Here is a 21,643-nt window from a genome sequence, read left to right as displayed (position 1 = left end):
GAGATTTAGTGGTGTGGCTCACAACATGCAGCCAGTAGCTGCGCCTGTCTCCCCCATCACCTTTTTCTCTTCCTTTCCTTGCCCACTGGCACAGTCTGCTGACATCCCCTTTCTTTTGATTTCTGGTGCTAGCGTCTCCACGCTCTCAACGTCTGTCTTTCCTTTCCAGGGGCTGCACATCTCCACCTTCGTATAGCACCTAAAGCCACAGCTTTATGTGCCGGAAACCAGGGTGGACATGATGTAGCCATGACTCAGGCGAGGAACTTGGAAACCTTGAGAAAGGCTCACAACCTGAAACAGAAGCAGATTTGTCCCATTGAAAAGATTCGTGTGTCACCATCTGCGCTGTAGGACACAGTGTGATACTTACTATTTAAAAACCACTGAATTAAAAACAGTTTTGTGTAGCATGGAGAAATTCTTGTTTCAGTTAAGGGAATATCTGATTCTCATGATCAGTGTACCTTAGGGTGAACAGAGAAACTTTAGCAGTTTGTTCAACAAATGGAGTGCGTATGGGAGTGGCATCTGTTTCTTTAGTAGACACCCAGGACCTTTGCTAAACCAATCAACTTTGACAGCGAATCCCTAGATAATAATGTTGAACTTCTTGGAGCTATAAAGGTTCAAAAACTAGTCATAATGGTTCATGTTCTCATCACATCCTGTTACATGAAGGGCTGGCTTGTTGGTGTATCTGTCCTGCCCAGTATGACACAGCCAGCAAGCCCCAAGGAAAATCACACACAGGACTCCATAAGATTACAAATTCATTGGCCCATTAGCTCAGTCTTCTTATTAACTAATTTTTACATCTTACGGTAACCCATAATTCTTGTCTGTGTTAGCCATGTGGCTCAGTACCTTTTCCAGCGGCCAGCTCACATGTTGTTTCTTCGGTGATCTGCGCAGGAATGGCAGAGGGAGCTTCCAGCTTCCCAGAATTCTCCTGTTCTCATTGTATCACCTCTACTTCCTGTCTGGTTTTCCCGCCTATACTTCCTGCCTGGCCAATCAGCATTTATTTAAAATATGATTGACAGATTACAGACAATTCTCCCACACCAACATCCTGTTTGTCATCCTGGCTCTCTATACTCTGTATGTGCGGGTGGACACGGGGTTCAGGTGAAGCGCAAGTCCTTGGAAGGCCATTGCTAGCATCATTGCCTTCAACGGCCCCTGGGCCAACTCTTCCAGCCCTGCACCGTTCCTTCAGTGCTTGCTCTCTCTCCCTCCTCCCTAAGCTTCTCTCTCTCCCTCTCCTCCCAATCCCCTTTCCTTCTCTAGTTATCTGAGCAAGGACTCAGTGAGAACTCCATCTCGTTAGAAGCTGAAGCCATCTTCTGTTCACTTTTCCTGCCATAAACTGCATGTTTGCTAAGTAAATGACTGAGATGGGAGACTGCTTGCCTTGGGACAGTATGCCTTTAAGGTGGGGTGTGTGGCAGTTTACGAGACTTTTGCTGTTTTCCTAAAAGTGGTTTGAGCTTCAGGTTACCTGAGACTGGGAACAAAGCCCTGCTCCTGCATTTTGTAATAGCTCTGCCACCTGATAATGGACAGGAAGTTTCCTGAGGGTTGTACAGTTCAGGGGAGATGGTGACTATGGAAGACTTCATATCTACCATTATTTTTTTTTTTACCAACTGTGAGCGAATATGAAAGAATGGGTTAATTTTCAAATGATTTTATTTCCTTTTTCTTATACCTAGATATTCTTCTCAGTTTCAAATGTTTGTCTAAAGCTTGGGAAGCTGGTGGTTTCTTTCTCGGCATAAATAAATTAACAGTACTTTATTGCAGCTTGTTGGATTAGAACAATGGGTCTAGTGGATTTAAATTGTTCCTAGTCATTACTTTTTGCTTACATCATTGCAATCTGTATGATTTCCAGTTACTATGCTCTAGTTCAATAAACCAGTTTGCAACACCATAGTTCAAGTTTAATTAATGATAACTATGTTTATACAGAATATAAGCCCCCGAGTTATTGCTTCCTTCCACAAATTAGTGTGTAAACAGTGGGTGCCCATCCTCAGAGTGGGTGGTGATAGAAGTTCTTTTGGGGCTTGCAACTCCATCAGTTATGGGACTGTGCTCTTCTGGGGTTCAGTGCCCATAGATGACAGTGATCTGGCTGTGTTGCCTACTTCTTTCTCAGTGTTGACTCACATGAACTTGAACAGAATGACATTTACAAGGGAAGACTGGCCAGCAATCAGGTCAATGAGGAGAGGTGGTGGCAACAGAATAAGAAAAAGTAGTTCCTCTGGGGGTGAAACCTGAACCACACGTTTATGGGTGCTTGCCAGTGTTCTAGATCTTATCCATAGAGACACTTGTCCAACAAGAGTGACCCAGTGAAAATCAAATTAGTTGCTTTTGAATGGGGAATGTTGTAACATGTCTTAGGTAGAGTTTCTGTTACTGTGATGTAACCACCCTGACCTAAAAACAAGTTTGGGAGGATAAGGTTTACTTGGCTTATGCTTCTATATCACTATTCATCACTGAAGGAAGTCAGGACAGGAACTCTAACAGGGCAGGAATCTGGAGACAGGAGCTGATGCAGAGGCCGTGGAGGGATGATGCTTACTGACTTACTCATGACTTGTTCCTCAACCTGCTTTCTAATAGCACCCAGGACCACCAGCTCAGGAATAATACCACCCACAATGGGCAGGGCCCTTCCCCATCCATCACTAATTAAGAAAATTCCTTACAGCCAGATCTTATGGAGGCATTTTCTCACTGAGTTTCCCTCCTTTCAGATAACTATTGCTTGTGTCAAGTTAACATAAACTAGCCAGCACATGACACAAAAGATCAGATGTTACCAAAGCAAATAAACTAAAAAATAGTACAATCACCGAGCTTACCACAAAAGGAGTCATCAGAGACAGACTTGGAAGTTATTGAAACTATTAAACGGAAGCTGACGGGACAGTAAACCAAGTGCAGAATGGATACTCACCATATTGTATACTTTGTGATTGGATGGAGAAGGTAGGCACTATTTCAACCAGTCCTGATAAGAAACACACACACGTGCACACACACAGGCATGTGCACATTAGCACAAAAATTCTCAATATGCTTGTCATTTATAGTGTTTTAAGTTACATTCATTATGTACTCATTATAATGGTAAAATGTATTTAAGAGTCACAGAAGGATAATAATTTTTGCCATTAAGTACAAATTACACACCTTTTATTTGTATGGTTATTTTTATACTTAGAACTTTGCAAAGCAAAAACTGTACTGAAAGACAGATGCTACCCTTGCCGTTGGGGTTATATTTGGATAATAACACTAGTTCATATGTTGCCATTGCTATTTGTAAGTACATTGTTTTTCTTTTTTGTATACGTTTTTATATAAGTGTTGTTATTGAGCTATCCATTTTCTCCATTCCCCTGCTTCCCTCCCCCTGCCCCTTCTACCTTCTCCCATGGGCCCCATGCCCCCAATTTACTCAGGAGATCTTGTCTTTTTCTCCTTCCTATGTAGTTCCATGTATGTCTCTCTTAGGGTCCTCTATGTTGTCTAGGTTCTCTGTGATTGTAGACTGTAGGCTAGTTTTTCTTTGCTTTATGTCTTAAAGCCACTTATGGGTGAGGTGATTAAATATATATTGGTCTTTCTGGGTCTGGGTTACCTCACTCGATATGCTTTTTTCTAAATCCATCCATTTTCCTGCAAATTTCAAGATGTCATTTTTTTCCACTGTATAAATTGTGTAAATGTACCACATTTTCCTTATCCATTCTTTGATCGAGGGGCATTTAGGTTGTTTCCAGGTTCTGGCTATGACAAACAAAGCTGCTATGAACATAGTTGAGCACATGTCCTTGTGGTATGATTGAGCATCCTTTGGTTATATACCCAAAAGTGGTATTGCTGGGTCTTGAGTAGGTTGTTTCCTAATTTTCTGAGAAATCATCATACTTATTTACAAACTGGCTTTAGAAGTTTGCACTACTACCAGCAATGGAGGAGTATAAGCAGAGGCTGTGCTTACATTTCCTATTTTTGTGGGTCTAGAAGCCTTCTTTGTTCTCTCAAGCTTTTTTGTTTGTTTGTTTGTTTACATCTTATGTGAATCCAGCCCCAGATGGTGGGCGCCATTGTGTAAATAAAGACTGATCATTCGTTTTTCGGCCACCCAGACCAAATAATCACACAGAAACTGTATTAATTACAATACTGCTTGACCGGTGACTCGGGTGTATTTCTAGCTAGATCTTACATCTTGAATTAACCCATTTCTATTAATCTTTGTATCTCCTATCTCCATGAGGCTGAGGCCTACTGGTAAGGTTCTGGCATCTGTCTCCTTCGGCAGCTACTTGACATCTCCCTGACTCCACCTACTCTTTCTATATATCTCTTCCACCCTGGCTATATTCTACCATGTCATAGACCAAAACAGCTTTATTTATTTACCAATAAAAGCAACACATATACAGAAAGATATCCCACATCAGAGGAGTGTTCCTCTTACCCCACATCCTCTCTAGCATAAACTGTCAATGTTTTTGATCTTGGCCATTCTGATAGGCATAAGATGTAATATCAGTTGTTTTCATTTGCATTTCTCTGATGGCTAAAAATGTTGAGTATTTCAGACAATTCTGTATAATAAAGGAACTTCTGAAGGCACCACAATCCCTGCCTTCAAACTCTACTATAGAGCATTAGTAATGAAAGCAACCTGGTATTGGCATAAAAACAAGAGGACCAGTGGAATAAAAACAAAGACCTGGATATCAGTTCACACACCTACGAACACCTGATTTTTGACAAAGAAGCTAAAAATATAAAATTTATAAAAAAAGGAAGCATCTTAACAAATGGTGCTGGCATAACTGGATATCAATATGTAGAAGAATGAAAATAGATACATATCTATTGCCATGCACAAAACTCAAGTCCAAATGACCTGACCTCAACTTAAAACCAACCACATTGAACCTCATAGAAGAGAAAGTGGGAAGTACACTTGAATGCATTGGCACAGGAGATCATTTCCTAAATATAACTCCAGTAGCACAGACACTGAAAGCAACAATCAATAAATGGGACCTCCTAAAACTGAGAAGCTTTTGTAAAGCGAAGGACATAGTCAAGAAGACAAAACAGCAGCCTACAGAATGGGAAAAGATCTTCACCAACCCCACATGGGACAGAGGACTGATCTCCAAAATATACAAAGAACTCAAGAAGCTTGACATCAAAAGAATATTGTTTTTCTTTTAAAGGCAACCCACTGCTTGTTGTGGATAATGTTTGGGATTACTTCAGCCCCCCTTACCAAATCTTCAGACAGTCAAATCACTCTAGGTAAAATAGAAGTGTTTGCACATGCCCTGAACATCTTCTCTCATTTGCTTCGAATCATCTCTGCCTGACTTTCAATATTTATTGCAGTGTGAATGCTTGATAAGCTCTTCTGCTTGCAGAATAGTGACTCGAAGAACATCCATACATGTTCAGTACAGGGTTTTCCCTCAAGTTCATGATTTGTGGTTGTGTGGAGCCCTGAATGCAGACCTCAAGGGTGCAGGTCCGTGAGCATAGTCCCTGCTGCCTTCTGCTTACGGAATATTGGACCTTCTTGTATTTGTCATGGAAAAGGGTCAGAAGTTGAAAAATTGGGTATTTAAAGACTCATGTTTCTTGGGTACATTTCAGTGAAATGTTTTACAGTCTAAAGTTTAGGTTTTTTTTTCTCATTCAAAAGAGGCACAGGCAGATGGCCAAATGAGGTGTTATACAGCTCAAGTTGTAATGACAATTCCAGTCTCATGAGGGTTGTGAACCCTGTCTCATTTGCTAGCATAAATCATTGAGGTATAGAATTCATGATCTCTTTTTTAATATGCATGCAAATTGTTTTATTTTTAAATGTCTGAAATAATTAGAACTTGTTTCATTCAGTCTTATAATACTTATCTATAATCTAAAACATCAAAATTGATTGCTTTTGGAAGATGTTTCCATAAAGAATAATACAAAGAACTTCAAATGTTTTTGGTCTGTCCAATCATGCACTATGATCTGTGAGAAAAGAAGCTGGATTACAGGTTGGGAGATGGATCCCAGCACCCCTGCATGGCCACAGTGATACCACCTCATTTTACTGTGCTCCAGGGGGACCCCTACCAACAGCACGCTTGGTTATATACAGTAATGCACAGCCTCGTTTGGGTAATGTCTGCCCTCTTAAAGATAGGTTAAATCTCAGTGGTGGTGCACACCTTTAATCCCAGCTCTTGGGAGGCAGAAGCAGGTGGATCTGTGAGTTTGAGGCAAACCTGATCTACAGATCGAGTTTCAGGACAGCCAAGGTTGTTATATAGTGAAACTCTAACTCAAAAACTAAACAAACAAACAGAAAGATTGGTTAAATCACATTCAGGAATGCAGTTCAGTGTCCATCTGGGTGGGATCTCTCCACACAGCCTTTGTAGTGCTTCACCACCGTGACTTCTTACACAGACAGGAAGCAAGGCAGTTGGTTCACTGGATTTGGTCTTTTGGGTATCAGCCCTCTTGCAAACATAACCATACAGCTAATTTTTTGTAATTTACTGTATATTCACCAAGTTTACCCTCTCCCCTACTGAAATAAAACTCTCAAAGTTTTTCGAGATTTTTCTCTGAGTCTTGAGTGGAGATTGCTATGAGGAATTGTTGTTCTGTAAGGAAGCTCAGAAAGGAGGATGGACAGAAGACATGGCTGGGAGATCCTCTCCAGCACCGTGAGGGAGGCAGTCATGGAGGCTACATGATGCTCTGCAACACTGTAAGCGAGGCCAGACATGACGGCTAGAGCATCCGCTCCAACAGGGAAGGTGAACATGGAGACCGGCTGATAATCCGCTGCACACAGTGAGGGAGGCAGACATGGAGACTGGACGGCCCCTGCACACAGTGAGGGGCACGGAGGTAGTGACTACTCACGGTGGAGGAGGCAGATATGACTCCCTAGTACTTTTCAGACTCTGCTTGTCCACACTTCTGTAACCAAGAGCAACTTGGGGACTAGAAAAGTGGGGAGCTGGGAGCTGGGAGCTGCAGGTGCAGATGTGAGAGACCTTTGGGATGCTGCTATGTGCACAGAAAACTAATGCCACCTCAGACAACTGTAACCCCAGACTTGACTCACATGAACTTGAAACCTAGCCTAACTTTGAATCAATCACACATGGTGCTTTCTGGAATATTGCGGACAATGGCTGTCCTGGAATTGCTGCTGCCCTTAATCCCGAAATAGCCAGGATGTGGGGGTTTCAGTCCCACTGTTCTCTCCCCTTCCGTCATTTGTGACTTCCCCACCTTCCATGATGTGACGTGGATCCCGACGTTGTTCAGAAGTTCCACACACCCGGAGTGCCTGTCCCGCCTCCCACTCCACCATTTAGTAAGCTGCAGCTAAAATGGAGTTCTTTTCCTCTCATTTCAGGACTTCTTCAGGTGGGCTGTGCTTTATAACAGAATACCTTCCGTCTGTGGGGTGGCCACTAGGCATGGGTATGTGACAGCATGGTGGCAGCCCACTTAACCCTTTCAGTTCCTAGTAAAGACTCATTGCGGGGGGGGGGGGGGGTCGGTTGTTGAGGACCTAGCTAAACACCTAAACAGCAGGTCTTCAGTAGAGTGCTTTGCTCATTCACCTGTGCAGTTAGCATTACTAGGCAGCCTGCTTCGCTTTTATCCTTCTCTACTAGACCTTGACCTCTGTGTCATAAATGTGTACCATTTCATACCACTCCTAACATGAAGTCTGAAGCTGGGCCTGCTTTACAAATAACCGTTTGTCAGAGTACCAAATGGGTAGAAGCTTAGATCAGTTACCAAGTACTTAACAGTACAGGCACCAAGAAAGACTGAACTCCGATTTGGCAAATTTAACATAATATTTGCAAGAATAATTTTCTGCTGAACAAATTTGGCCACGGCCAAAGTCTGCGAACTAGAACCATGGAAGCCCCCAGGGCTTAATTCGCTTATTAGTCTTAAAGAAAGACACAGTAGTGGTTCCTAACAGTGACCATGAAAAAGGCAGTTTCCTTTCCCACAGTGTTAATTCTGCCCAGAGGCTGCACTGGCTTGGACAGGAGGGCAGTCCACCCCAGCTCCCCTGCCACAGTTGTAGAAGGGCTGTCCAGAGAGGAGGTTAGAAATCCTGGACAGTGGCAAGATGCCCAGGACACCGACAGACCAGCAGGCGTCCTCAGTGCCGCCAGAAACACGAAGCTGTAGCACTGCCCATGCTGGCAGGGCAGCCTGCCCTGGTTTCTAACTCTCAGACTAAATAACATTCTACAGCCTTCGTGCCATTAACCTGCCTTCTCTGCAGCCAGCCCATTCTGGGAGTGAGCGGAGCCTGCAGCAAACACTTACTGTGATTTATTCTGAAGTCCGGGGAAAAGACCCAAGGAAACTGCAGACACCACACCCTCCTTCTGGGCCTGTGCGTCTCCTCCAGTGCTGCCTGCTGAGCAACACAGGGAAACAGAATGCCCTCAAGAGTGGCTGCAGGGCTTCCACAAAAGGCCTGGAGCTTCTATTCACAGAAATAATTTATGACTTGAAACTAATGGAAATTTGTTTTGCTTTCGGTCATTTAAAAAAAATGAATTGATCAGAATTATTTATTTAGGAAACCCTCCAAGGTAGATGGTTCTCCATCACTCCTGGCGTTTTGATGGGAGTAGGAAGTAGTGTTGTGTGTTTATGGTTTAACACGCTCTTAAATGGAAGACTTTTACGTCCTGCGATTAGAAAAGGGGGAGGGAATCTGTTTGTAGAGAGTCTTTTGGATGTTGTTATACATCTGAAGTTATAGAGAAAAAAGATGGTTAAGATTTTTAAAACTTTAAGTCTTCAGAGCATCAGCGGTGGATGGGAGTCACACAGAAGATGGAAGTGTTGTGCTGATTCATGCAAGGGGAACATTTAATTGGGATGTAAACAAAAGCATTTGTACTTCAATGATATCTTACCTGCTAATATTGTTTTATGATTTCTTTGTTATTATATATTGACAATTTATGATATCCTAAATGTCTACAGTACAAAATGACATTATTTACAAATAGAATGCAATAACTAAATCAAGTCAGCTAATGTATCCTTTGCCTCAAATACCTAACTTTGTGTGTGTGTGTCTAGAACATTTGAAACTTATTATTAGTAATTTTGAAATATATAACACGTGGTCTATAGTCACACTGTGGGATATAATATTAAAAACAAGTTTCTCCTTGAGATTTGGAAACTTGGGTAAATTTGCTTTTTACTCTGAAAATTTCAAAACGTGATTTCAACTTCATTGTTTTCCAAATATTGTGTTTCCTTTTCCCTTCAAATGCAGATTAACAGAGTAGAAAAGCATATTGGGAGAACTATTTTCTTTTTTTCTTTCTTTCTTTTTTTTGAGAAAAATTTCCACAGAATGATTATGTAGTGGTTGGGATAAGAATGCCCCCATAGACTCGGACGTGGGAACACTTGGTTCCCAGTTGGTGGCACTGTTTGGAGAGGTTTAGGAGATGTGGCCTTCTTGGAGAAAGTATGTCACTGGAGTGGGCTCTGGGAGTATGTGGTCTTACTCTCCATCCAATTCACCGTGTGCTGCAAGCCTGTTACTGGTGTGTGAGCACTCAGCTTCTTGCTGCCTTGCCTGCTGCTTGCTGCTAAGTCTCCCGAGACTCAGCACTCCGGAACCAGAAGCCAAAATGAACTGCCTTTTCCTGAAATTTGCCCATGGCGTTTATCACAGCAGTAGAAAAGTAAATAACACAATACACGTGTTAATATACAAATCATTTAGATTATTAAAGCAGCAGTGTTAGTTGCACCCAGTATTTTAAGAAGAGATACAGAAAGGGAAGCAAAAATGCAGCACAAGGGACCATCAGGAAGAGCAGAGTCCAAAGCGCAGCAGCCCAGCATGGGGCTACCTCAGGCTCTGCTTGGCATTTTAGTGTCCTCAGTGTGGTATCATTTATAATTCCATAAACTGATTGGTGGGACATTGCTATCTAATTATAATAATCCTTAAACTTCTTGTTAGGAAAACATTGCTTTTGAATAATGTGAATGTGTTCATCTTAATAAGCCTAATTTTATGTTTTGGATTATTTACCAGTCTGGGTGTTCCTTCTTGCAACCAGAAAACAATCTTCTAGATGCTCATATAATATGTGCAGTGCCAGCCCCAGCTCTCATGTGCCCTTCTGAGCTGCGAGCCAGCTTCCTCCCTGGGGCAACATGTAACTGTGATCTTCATTCCTTAGCTACTAAGGTTTCATTCAGCATATTATTATTTGTCCTTAATGTGAGTTTGCACACTTTAACTTCCTGCTTCTTTAACTCCGTAGATGAGATTCAGTAACACTGCAGTGGACAGATAGAAGCGAAGGTGATTATACAGGTGACAAGAACCTCTGGACATGAGAGTAATGACTAGGAATCCACTAGGAATCTAAGTCATAGACATGAAAATGCTTCTGTTGTTGTAACGATGTTATGGGTAAGCAGAGATGTGCAGTGAGCTCCACTGAGATCTGGTTCCAGGATCCCTCAGATGCTCACATCGTCCCCTGTATGAAATTCTCTGTTTGCATCTAACCACTACACATCCTTCTATGGAGTGTGTATTATTCACAGACACAGACTTTCTAACGCGGTGAAAATGTCATGGCAGTGGCTGGTGAACTCCGCTATTCACCAGAACACAGTGAGAAAAGGTCTGTGTGTATTCATCAGCACTGAGGTTTTCCTCGGAGGTTTTATTTTATGTTCTAGGTAGTTAGTGAGCTCTACATATACACATACATAATTGCTTTTCTGTGATGCCATCAGAAAGACTGGTGTGGACAAATTGTTTCATCCTGTAAATAAAAGGAACTGGTTAGCTATAGCTTGTTTGAATTTCACTTAGTGGCCAACCAGTTCCTCTCTCCAACAACACATAGGAATGGAAGGAGGTGTGCTGTGTTCTGTCGCGCATTCATTTAGCGCCTGGCTTGTGTGGGGCATTGTATTGGGCACATGCCACAATTACTTAATTGATATATGTTAAATAAGTTTGCCCGTGAATGTTTACAGTTTGGCTTGGTTACACTTCCAACCCAAATCATTGGTAACAAAATCTAATTTTGTTGACATAGCTCTTAGCACAGTTTAGAATTAGAATATGCAAGTTTAGAGTTAGAATCTTCATGTCAATAGCTTTATTATTTCTGTGAACTTGTGGTTCACTTTTGTTTGAAAGCTATCATCTTATAAAAAGAGAGACCTCCAAAGGCCAAGTTATCAAAGTGTGGTTCTCGAGGATATGTCGGTCACACCAGCAGTCACCTGGGAGGTGGCATAGGTTCCACGGTGCAGGATAGCGCTGAAGATCCTCTGGGCTAGGCCCCTGAACTCCCGTAGCGAGCTTCACCTTGTTAGCATGTGTCCACGGCTTCATCCTGACCTAGGCCTTCTGAATATTGACTCCCACAAACCTGGAAGCAGTTTCTAGCAATGTGTTCCCAAATGCGCCCTCAGGTGAAACATTCGTCTTCATGATTCCAAGGTGTTCTCGAAAGTTTCTGTTCAGTGCAGTGGCAGTTCACCTGGGCTGCCACAACTGAAGATCATAATCTGAGTGACTCCAACAGCTGGAGTTTACTTCTCAAAACTCAGTGGGACAGAATGTACATGGCGGGAGATCGGTAGCTGTTGAGGGCCCACTTTCTGGTTCATGGATGGACAGTGTTGCTGGGTTCTCACCATGCGTAGAGAAAGAACTCAGTTTTCCTCAACCCTTTCCCAGGATGTTCCTAGGGTTCTTTCTTCCGAGGCTGCTGGCCTTCTGTGGTCCAGGCCTGCGAACACTGTTGCAGCAATGATTAGGTTTCAGCCTGGAAATGCTAGCAGGTGACATTCAGGCTGCTGCCGCCATAAAGGAGCAGATCCGCACCTAGGAACGATTGGATGATAAAGAATGCACCCTGGATGTTTATCCTGACTGTCATTGTGTGGGATCTCCTGGTTGTCATTGTTTCAGGGTCACGTCACAGCTAACATGGCAGGAAGCAGTGAAGGGGACACAAGTCCCTTCCAGTGTCACCTTCTGTCGGAGAAGCCCGTGCCCCTTTATAGTCCCTGTCACTTTATTTTGAGACTCTGTGCTTGGGAGTATCTGTGGGTGCCCTGCCCTTAGTGCCATCTACACACTTGACAATGAGTTCGGTCTGGCCTGACCTCTGGGTCACTAATGAGGATGGCCTGTCACTTAAGAAGAGGAAAACTCACTAATAACTCAAAGGCCAGTATTTGTGCAGGGAGACTGTGTTTTCCTGTGGTGTGGGGCAGACACGGACATTCCAGTAGAGTCTGTCTGCAGGAAGGGACATTATTAATCCAAAAGCCTTGTTCTCAGACTCTATCCTTGCTGTTACTTAAGCACCAAATAGATCTGTACTGAATAACGACTTATGGTAAAGATACAAGAACAGATTGCATATTTTCATGAAGCTAAAACTTCCTTTCAATACTGTAGTTTATCTGGAATGTAATTGGCGTTCTCAAATACGCTCACCCTTGGCCCCGTGGCCTCCGGCACCACAGCCGAACTCTCAGTACTTTCAGAAACTTTGTGTTCTCCATGCTCAGCCTTCCTCAACTCAAGCAAATGACTTGGGACTTCTGCTGTCTCCAAACCCAAACAGATACTGTCTTCTTATTCATTCAAACAAGTTGTGTGCGTCTCCTCCCGCTCCCACCAATCTGACTCAGCAGATGTCTTAAGCCATGGCTAACGCCAATCCTATAATACTGTTTTTATCTATGAATAAATGCCTGTGATAAATATAATTTATTTATAGCCATGGTAAGAGCTCAATAACAATATGTTAAAGTAGGATAATTATGACAAGACAGAATGCCAAAAACTATCTAAAGATTGCAGGTTGCTTACTACTATATTTGTTTTACTTAATCTTCAGTAGATTAGGGCACTCCTATATTTGCAGACTAGGAGCGGAATAGAAAAACACATCAGTGGTTTCATGTAGGATATTCAACAGGGCGAGCTAGCCATGTAAGTGAGGGGCTGTGCTCGACTATCCCCATGTGTTCATTCACTTCCCAATCCGAGGAGATGAGTGATACTCTCTATCTTGTGAGACGGGAGAAACTGAGTCACAGCGAACCTGAGTAGCTGCTGAGGTGGTGGAGTGTGGCCTGAGAGCTGCACTGGGAAAGAAAACCCTTCGCTCCCCACCTTGCCCTTTGGCCATGATGCTTTATCACAGCAGTAGAAATCCTAACTGAGACAGTTTTGTTTTAATCTGTAATGGGATCCCTTTAAATTCTAGACCAATCTACTTGCTCAAAAATCTGTGACTCATTTGGTAAAGACAGTGTTCGGAATAGTCCATAACCCATTGGGGTGTGCAGCCCTGTCTGGTTCCTCGGAGGTAAAAAAAATAACCTTCCTGGCTCATTTTCCATTTTCGTTAGAACTAAAGAAATGAATTCTCTTTGTGTGCATTTTGCCCAGTAAGAAAAATACCGCTCATTTGCTGCTTTTGTAGACAATGGCTTCTGTGCATGAGCCCACAAACGTGCACACACCGAGAGACAGTAGCCGGAAGCAGAATCCTAAGATCTGGTAACCAACTCACTCCTCAGCTTCATTTTCTGTGCTCATATTTGTCACTAGTTGTTACAGAGCACCTTGAGAAATGCATTTCTGCAGTATACCTTAGAGCAAACTTCATTCCTGACTCCTCCCACCCCACCCTCACTCTCCCCCAATAAAAGGGTGTAAAAGGAGACAAAGTGCTACAGCGTTCATGAGCTATGCCTTCAGAGGCATAATGACCCACATTGAAAAGCTAGCTCAGCCATTTGGCAGCGTTTTGAATTGGAGCCAGTTCATATTTACCAGCTACGTGTAAACGCTGCATTATGTACTGTGTTATACTCTGGGCATGCAGAGATTAAACAGAGCGACTGAGCTGTGCAAACCAGGGGAGACTATAAATGCATGAAAATGCCTACCTTCCTAGCTCCAGGAAAATAACCAGTTGTCCCCACCTGTGTGGGTTAGTTTGTTTTGTTGCTTGTCAGCTCAGCACAAGCTAGGGCCACCTGGGAAAGAGGGACTTCAATTGAGGAGCTACTTCCATCAGATTGCCTGTAGGCTTTTCCTTTTTCCTTCCTTCCTTTCTTTTATCCTCACTTCCTTCCTTCCTTCCTTCCTTCCTTCCTTCCTTCCTTCCTTCCTTTTATTTTTATGTGGTTGGTGTTTTGTTTACATGTATGTCTGTGGGGGAGTCAGAGCCACAGGAACTTAACTTACTGACAGTTGTGAGCTGCCAGGTGGGTGCTAGGAATTGAGCCGAGGTCTTCTGGACGAGTAGCCAGTGCTCTTAACCACTGAGCCATCTTTTCATGATTGATACGGACAGAACCAATCCTGGGCAGCTGGTCCTGTGTGACATAAGAGAACAGGCTGAGCAAGCTATGGAGAGGGAGCCAGGAAGCAGCTTCACCTTCCTTCCTCCCGGACACAGAAGTTGAGTTGTCATGGTGGTAAACCAGAAGTCATCGATGCAGTTAAACAACTTTGTGTCTTCTTATCCAGAGTACGCTTCTCTTTAGGTTTGTCCTTCTCCAGCCCAAAGGCTGAAGGAAAGAACAAGACAGAGAGTATTAGGGACAATTCTTACCCCCAAAACAGCCTCATGCTTCTCTGTCCTGGGAGGCTCACAACAGTGGGGATGTGGGGATTGCAAGTCTGTGCACTTCTGTCAGTCCTGACCAAGCACTGCTCAGAAGACGGGAGAGTGCTCGCTCAAGACCTCCTGGGGCAGCCAGAGGCCAAGAGCCTCCTTCTCCACAGTTCTGTTTTACTGCATTTAAGCGGTGTGTTTTGGGGGTTGAGGGATCAATAGCAGGCAAGCCCATTAGAAAATCTAGTGAAATTGTTTCTCAAAGTCTGATCAAGCAGAAGGCAAGCTGGGAAGAGTCTGTGCGGCCCTTTCTGGTGAGCTGCAAGTACAGAACAAGGAGGACTTGATTCTAATGCAGTCCCCAGTGAGCTGGTGTGAAAGTTAATACTTAAGAACAGATCGGAGGAAACTGAGAACGGGAAAGCTGACGCGCGCTCAGGTCTGTTGCTGTGTGAAGCTCAGAGCCTGGGAACAACTGCCCAGGAGGAAGGGTGGCTCTTCCTCTCAGTGCTTCAGTTCCTTCTTTGCTGACCAGGAGAGGCATCTGAACTACAGCAGAGGCAGAAGAAGCATTGATTATCCTGACACTTTGGGACCTCAGTATCTTTTATGTATAAAATTTGGCATCCGTGCCTCCTAGACCTCCTAGTAGGAATTACTATGTTAATGTCCATGGGTAGTTCTGACTCACAAGAAAATCCCTGTACCAAGTATATCCATGTGTAGCTCATAGATATGCGTACTAGTAAATATAATCTGTGTTCATAACCTGAAGGCAGTTTTTGCAGTTTCTTTAATCACTCTGCATTAAACTTAATAGATTTAGTTTGTCTCTTAATGTCATTTAAAAAACGGAAAGATTCGATGTATTTTGTGTATTTAAAACTAAGAAACACGTAAAATAACATTTTTAAACTTTGATGCCAAAAGGCTTTTGTCTTTATAATTAATTGCATAATGCTGTAAATCTTAGCTTCCAAAACCATCTGAAGGACTGTAGCATCAGAGCTTTGCCTGTGGCTAGGTTCCAGGTCCGCGCAGGCAGGCTGTTAGCTGTAAGCTTTGGAAATATTCACCTTCCCCCACTAATGTGTTTACGGGTGATAACACAGTTTCCATAATCCCCAAAGACTTAGTTCACCTCGTTGCCTTTCTGCTTCCCACCATTAGCATGACTCTGCCATGTGGTTTTCATACATGTGGTTGGTGCACTAGCATGTTTTGTCCTGGAAGCGCCGAGAGCCATGACCTCATCTTCCTTATCTTGCACCTGGATCACTCTGAGGTAGCAACATCCTTTACTACTACAGTTTAGAGATTAGCCACCCCTTTTATATGACCATCATCGAATTTCTCCTTATTTGGTGTCTCTTCGTACCCCAACTGGCTTGTCTTCAGTAAAAATCATAGAAGGTCCACTGAACCAGAGGCTCTGCATCCCTGATGCTTCCACTTAGTAATTTTGATTCACTGGCCCCGGCTCTCCTCCCTTGCTGTCAATCTCCTGTACTGAACCATGACTTATCTGGAGTAGAATCCAGCTCTGTTCTGGTCTCTTTTTCCCGATTGCAGTAACTCCTAAATGAAGCCTGTTTATCCTGAGAAGCGGGGAGGGGAGAGAGAGACAGACAGAACGAGGCTGCAGAGGTACTAATCTGCAGATATACTGACCCTGAGAGGAAACCAACTGATTTCCTGGGCACGGATTTCAAGCTCTCTTTCCTCGGGAAGCCACTCATCTGTTTCACCTGAGGAAAAAGAGATTGGTGACTGGTCAGGTTCTGACTGGGTTAGTGGTGAGGAGGTGCTTCTTCCAGAATGCTCCTTGTCCATGCTCACTGCTATGCCGATGCTCCTCGTGGAAGCCGTGACTGTGACTTTGTGCTGTACTTTGGGAGCGGGAGTGTGGCGAAACAGATGACATTCTAAGAGAGCATGTGTCATTAGTATGAGCAGAGCCATGTCAAGAATCCCAGTGCATCATGGGAATGGCAAAGCCTTCCCTAGGTCAGGCTAGGGAAATAGCCACATGGGAAATAGCTCATGTGCAGATACTAACAGTGTGTGCAGAAAGTATCTACCACAGCTTCAGCCTCCCAGAGGTTTATAGCCTGAGCCTGCCCCATTAGAAAGAGCTCTACAGAGATTAGCTAACACTGCCATCCCATTCAGCTGTATACCGTAGACCCTCCTCCTCATTCAGCTGTGTACATAAACCACCTCCTCGTTCAGCTGTATACCGTAGACACACCTCCTCAATCAGCTGTATACATAGACCTGCCTTCTTGGTCAGCTGTTCCAGTAATCCCAACTCCTTGATTCAGATGTATAAAATAAATGCATTGAGCTTCCAGGCTGCTGCTTCTGCATCTGCATCCAGTGTGGCCCAACTGACCCCCTCTTTCCTGTACCTGTGTCTGTGTGTCTGTCCTTTCCTCCATTCCCTTGTTACCTCATTCAGGTTCCCAGCTCATAGCCATGTGGGTTATAGTAAAGAGGCTTCTAGAAGGCTGCACTCAGAAGACTGCCTTTCTTTTGATTTTCCATTGAAAAGCAGCCAGCATTTTGTAGCGACATCAGTCAACATGTCCCAAGTCATTTGTGGGTTACAAACTCCAAAACTCCCCCTTTGGCCCATAGAAGAAGTACTTGAACCACCTCTCTTCTGCGAATAAAACTTCAGATGTTAGTTTGGCACAGCCTATGAGAAATGATTCCCCTTTGTTACTCTAAAACAAACGATAATAATCATGATGATAAATTTACAAGTTACTCAACCACATTGAGCCTATTCTGCCTTTAGATTCTCATTTCAACATTGCCTAGAGACATTATTCTTGTATATTCCCTTAAACATTAGAAAGTAACGTTATGCATGATATGTCTGTGCAGCAGTCTGGCAAGGCTACAATTGCCATTCCTTTACCATCCCAGAAGACAGGGCACAGGCTCGTATTGGCTCCTTGTTCAGGGTCATGCAGCCGATATACAGCAGAGCCAGGGTAAAGGCAAGGCAAGGTCTTACCAACTTCAAGCTCATACCTTCAGTCAAGACTTGAACTTGACTACACACATGTGGGAATTGACCACACACATGTGAGAAAGACCCATATCACAGATGCAAGTCCCCGACTCCATGGAAACAAGGCCAGCTTCTGCAAGGGACTCTAGGGAATAGCGTGGGTGAAGAAGGGCACATGGCCAAAACACACTTAGAAAGTAGTCAGACTGCATTTGCACGTAGGTATGCTGTCCTGTGTAACTCAGTCTTCAGCAGAATTTTTGGGAGGTCACGTGCTGTGTCACTCTTTCTCATCTGCACGGCCCCACTTTTCTTGAGCTGCCCTGTGAACTGCATAGTAGTGACGTGCCATGGGGAGACTAGGAGAATCGCCCCACCGGCTGATAAGGTGTTCCTGTCAGAAGTTCCAAGCAGGGCAACTTAGGCAATGCCTCTGATACTCCAAGAAAGGAGAGCTTTCTTTGTAACTTCTTTCTAATGGGAGCACGCACGAGTGGTTTCTGTGTAGGGGGTGGCACTTCCAACTCACATCACCAAGACAGTGGTTTATTGCCCAAGTGCTGTATTTTAAAGCTACTCTCATTTTGAGTCCATGCCTTTGGGATCCTTGAAATTCCCAAGGTGAAAAGAAAAGGATGGCCGTGGCTGGTGTCATCTACAACCTAGAGAACAGTTATTGCAAAGCCCGGAAGGGGAACTAGCGTCCGGATCCACAGAGACCTGGCCCTCCCTGGCACTCAGCACCTGAGGTGATGCTTCACTGGTTAGTGCTGTGGAGTCCAGGAGGTGTAGAAGGCTGGGGACAGAGCAGCCATGTGCTTCTCTCCTCTAGATACGCTGCGTGTTCGGTCATTTGGATGTTTGAGCTGAGCTGTGGTGTGAACAGTGGGTGTCTTGATACATCAGTGGCACTGTCTTGGCTTCTAGGGCAGGTCACAGACAAGAAATTCAGATGATTCGACTGGTCGCTTTGATATGGAAAAGCCAGTCCTGCAATAGGAAAGTGATGGGAGACTGAATGCGACCAGGAGTAAAGGAACCAGAGCAGTTCATGGATGTCCTTTGTCCAAAAGGAAAGCCAGGGCTGCAGAAATTGCTCAATGATATAGTAGCATAAGACGCCTTTGATGTGGACCCAGAAGCCCGGGAGAGCTCATCAGAGTGGGGGAATGTAATAGAGTGTTAGTGAACATCCACTTCCCAGACTCCACAGTACCCATCTGAAAATATAAACGTTTGTAAATATCAGTCTGTATTGTAAATCGTTTGTGAATTAATCTGCATTCTGGGTAAAACCTACAGTCATGCTTTGGCTTGTTTGGGGTTGGTTTTAGACTTGAGTCACTGGGTGGATATGCTAGAAAGAAGAAATGCTTACAAGATGTAGACTCTTGGTCCTTGCTTTTAAGTTAAGCTGCACATTCGACATTCCTGGACTGCGCTGCCCATGTTCCTCATCTGTCCAGGGCTTTGTTCGTAGTAAATGCTTCCCTGTCTGTCCTTCACCTTGTTTTCTGACCTGGAGTCCCACCCACACGGCTCTCTAGCAGGACTCCTGACTTTCCGCACATGCCTCTGGGTAATCCTCGTGCGTTCCACCTCATCCTGTCTCACCTCTGCTCTGTGACTCGTTTCTCTGCAGCTGCTATGTTTCAATGTCACGAAACTACTGCCGTACCTGCCTGTGGCCATCCCGAGTCTGGAGGAGATTCCTTCTTGCTTGGATGTTCTCTCTCTTCCTAGGCTTATTCTGTCATTGTGCTGAGGAGCACCGTCCTTCTGTCAGCAAGACTCTATTCTAGCCTCACGTTTGAAGGATTGTCTGAGCAAAAAAAAATGTAAGTGAATCATCATTTTCCATTTTAAAAAAATGATTTCCTGCAATTTCTGAAGCCACATCAAGTGCTGATTTTAAATAGCAGTGCTGCTGTGTGTCCTGGTGGGGGTGTTTTTCTCCCGAAGCTGAGGTTCTACTCCTGATATTCTGAAGTTGCACAGTGACATGCCTCACTGTGGGATCTGTGATGATCTGGATCTACATTCCCAGGCCTCTCTATATTCCCAGCAGTGTTCTGAAACGGTTGCTCCAGGTCAGTCTTGTTTCTTCTGAACAGTTGTCTTCCTCAAGTGCCGGGCTAGCTAGATGGCCTTCGTCCTTGACATCATCCCTTCTCTGTATTCTGACTTCAGGTATTCTGTTCCAGAAAACACTCTTGATTTTCTTCAAACCTTATTTTGAATCTTTTTATTTGAAGGATACGTGTAATTCCTTAAGTCAGTTTTTGAATCTTAATGTTTTTAAGGCCATTTGGCCTCATTTGGGGGCTGTAGTTGTTCCACTGACTTCTCTGGATAGTTTTCTGGGTCTTTTGAAGTTCTCATGAAATGTCCTTTGAATGCCTTATCTTCTGTCGGCCTCTTTTCGTCTGTGTGATTATCTGGGCTCTGGCTTTCATGCCAGGCTCAGATTAGCAGTGCCGTACCACTTTAAAGAAGTTCCTGAGAATCGAATCAAGCAGGAATCTCTCTGTATGAAGGTGAGAGCTATCGATAGCCTTACGCATGTACTGAATGAAGTCATATGTTGAGTCAACGTTCTCCAAATTGGGATCCGTAGCTTTAGCCGGTATCCCTCTAAAACCGTCTTCCCAGGATGGGCGTTTCCTGAGGGGACAAAATTCCTTCCTGTTGTGCCTCACGCCCCACTCTTGGCCTTAGGCACACTCAGCAGTGAGCACATATGGACCCACAGCTGTGTCTGTGATCTTGGCCTATTGCCGTCAGTGTAAGCCTTCACCCAGAATGCCCTGGGTACTGACAGAAAGGCTTCACTTACAGCTGTGGTAGGATTGGTTCCTGGCTTATCATGGCTGCATTTGGAGCTTCACAGATCCTGCGTTCTCTGCTTTGTTTCTAGTTCTCTCTGTCCTTTTTTGTTTCCAAGTCCTGCATTTTGGGGACACGGTGCCAAGCAAATGCTCTCATTTTTCTCCAGGACCTTATCCAGACACCTATTTTGTTAGGTCAGTTACAGCACACTCACCCATTGTGATAATATTGTCAAATTGACAGGATCTAGAATCCTCTAGAAAACAAACCTTCTGGACCTGTCTGTGGGGCCATTTCTGTGTTGGGTTAACAGAGGTGAAAGAGCCACTTTGATATTGGCAGCACCACTCCTTGGCTTGTGTCCTTGGGGTCTGGGGATTCCTGGTTGTGTTTTTGGGGTCTTAGGATTCCTGGCTGTGTCCTTGGGCATGGCTTGTGTCCTTGGGGTCTGGAGATTCCCTGGCTTGTGTCCTTGGGGCCTGGGGTTCCCTGGCTTGTGTCCTTGGGGCCTGGGGATTCCATGACTTTGTCCTTGGGGTCTGGGGATTCCTTGGCTTGTGTCCTTGGGGCCTGGGGATTCCATGGCTTGTGTCCTTGGGGCCTGAAGATTTCATGGCTTGTGTCCTTGGGGTCTGGACATTGAGAGAGGAGAGCATGTGGGGGGACAGCAGTGTTCATCTGTGTCCTGAGTGCAAGGTGACCAACTGTGGTGGTCACAAACTGTGAGCCAAATGAGCCCTTCTCCTCTTCTTCCATTAGGTGTTGGTCAACAGGGGTTTAGTCACAGCAACAGGCCAGAAGACTCAGATACCTCTGTATCTCCCTGCTCTTTCTGTACTTCTTAGTAAATTCTTATTTTAGTGGATTAGAGAATTGAATGATAAACCAAAAAAGTCATGCCGTCATTTTGAACCAAAAGTAACATTTGGGTCATTATAGAAAATACTTTTTATGTGTGTTATTAGAGTCATGACAGGGAAGTTCCTTAACTGTATTCTGTGTACGACCTTCAGGGCCCAATGTGCAGAGAAGGCTGGATTCT

At 44.1% G+C, this 21,643-nt stretch overlaps 1 protein-coding gene across 12 annotated transcripts in view; it reads left to right on the top strand.

Moving 5' to 3' along the window:
- Window positions 1–21,643, top strand: part of Fam110b (family with sequence similarity 110 member B) — a 131,220-nt gene that overhangs the window by 85,181 nt on the left and 24,396 nt on the right. For 3 of the 12 annotated variants that reach the window (XM_048420274.3, XM_085677039.2, XM_085677037.2), the window contains exon 3: window positions 19,516–19,610. The exons of 7 other annotated variants lie outside the window; for them this stretch is intronic. The gene's annotated coding sequence lies outside the window, so the exon portion shown is untranslated. Of the gene's footprint in view, window positions 1–19,504; window positions 19,611–19,732; window positions 19,863–21,643 lie in introns of those variants that run through there. 2 more of the 12 variants (XM_087897083.1, XM_048420276.3) reach the window with 2 other exon arrangements.

The sequence above is a fragment of the Myodes glareolus genome, chromosome 16 (assembly GCF_982192425.1).
Source record: "Myodes glareolus chromosome 16, mMyoGla1.1, whole genome shotgun sequence".
Taxonomy (NCBI): Eukaryota; Metazoa; Chordata; class Mammalia; order Rodentia; family Cricetidae; genus Myodes; species Myodes glareolus.
The sequence above is the reverse complement of the archived record's forward strand: the minus strand, read 5'-3'. Positions and strand labels throughout refer to the sequence as shown.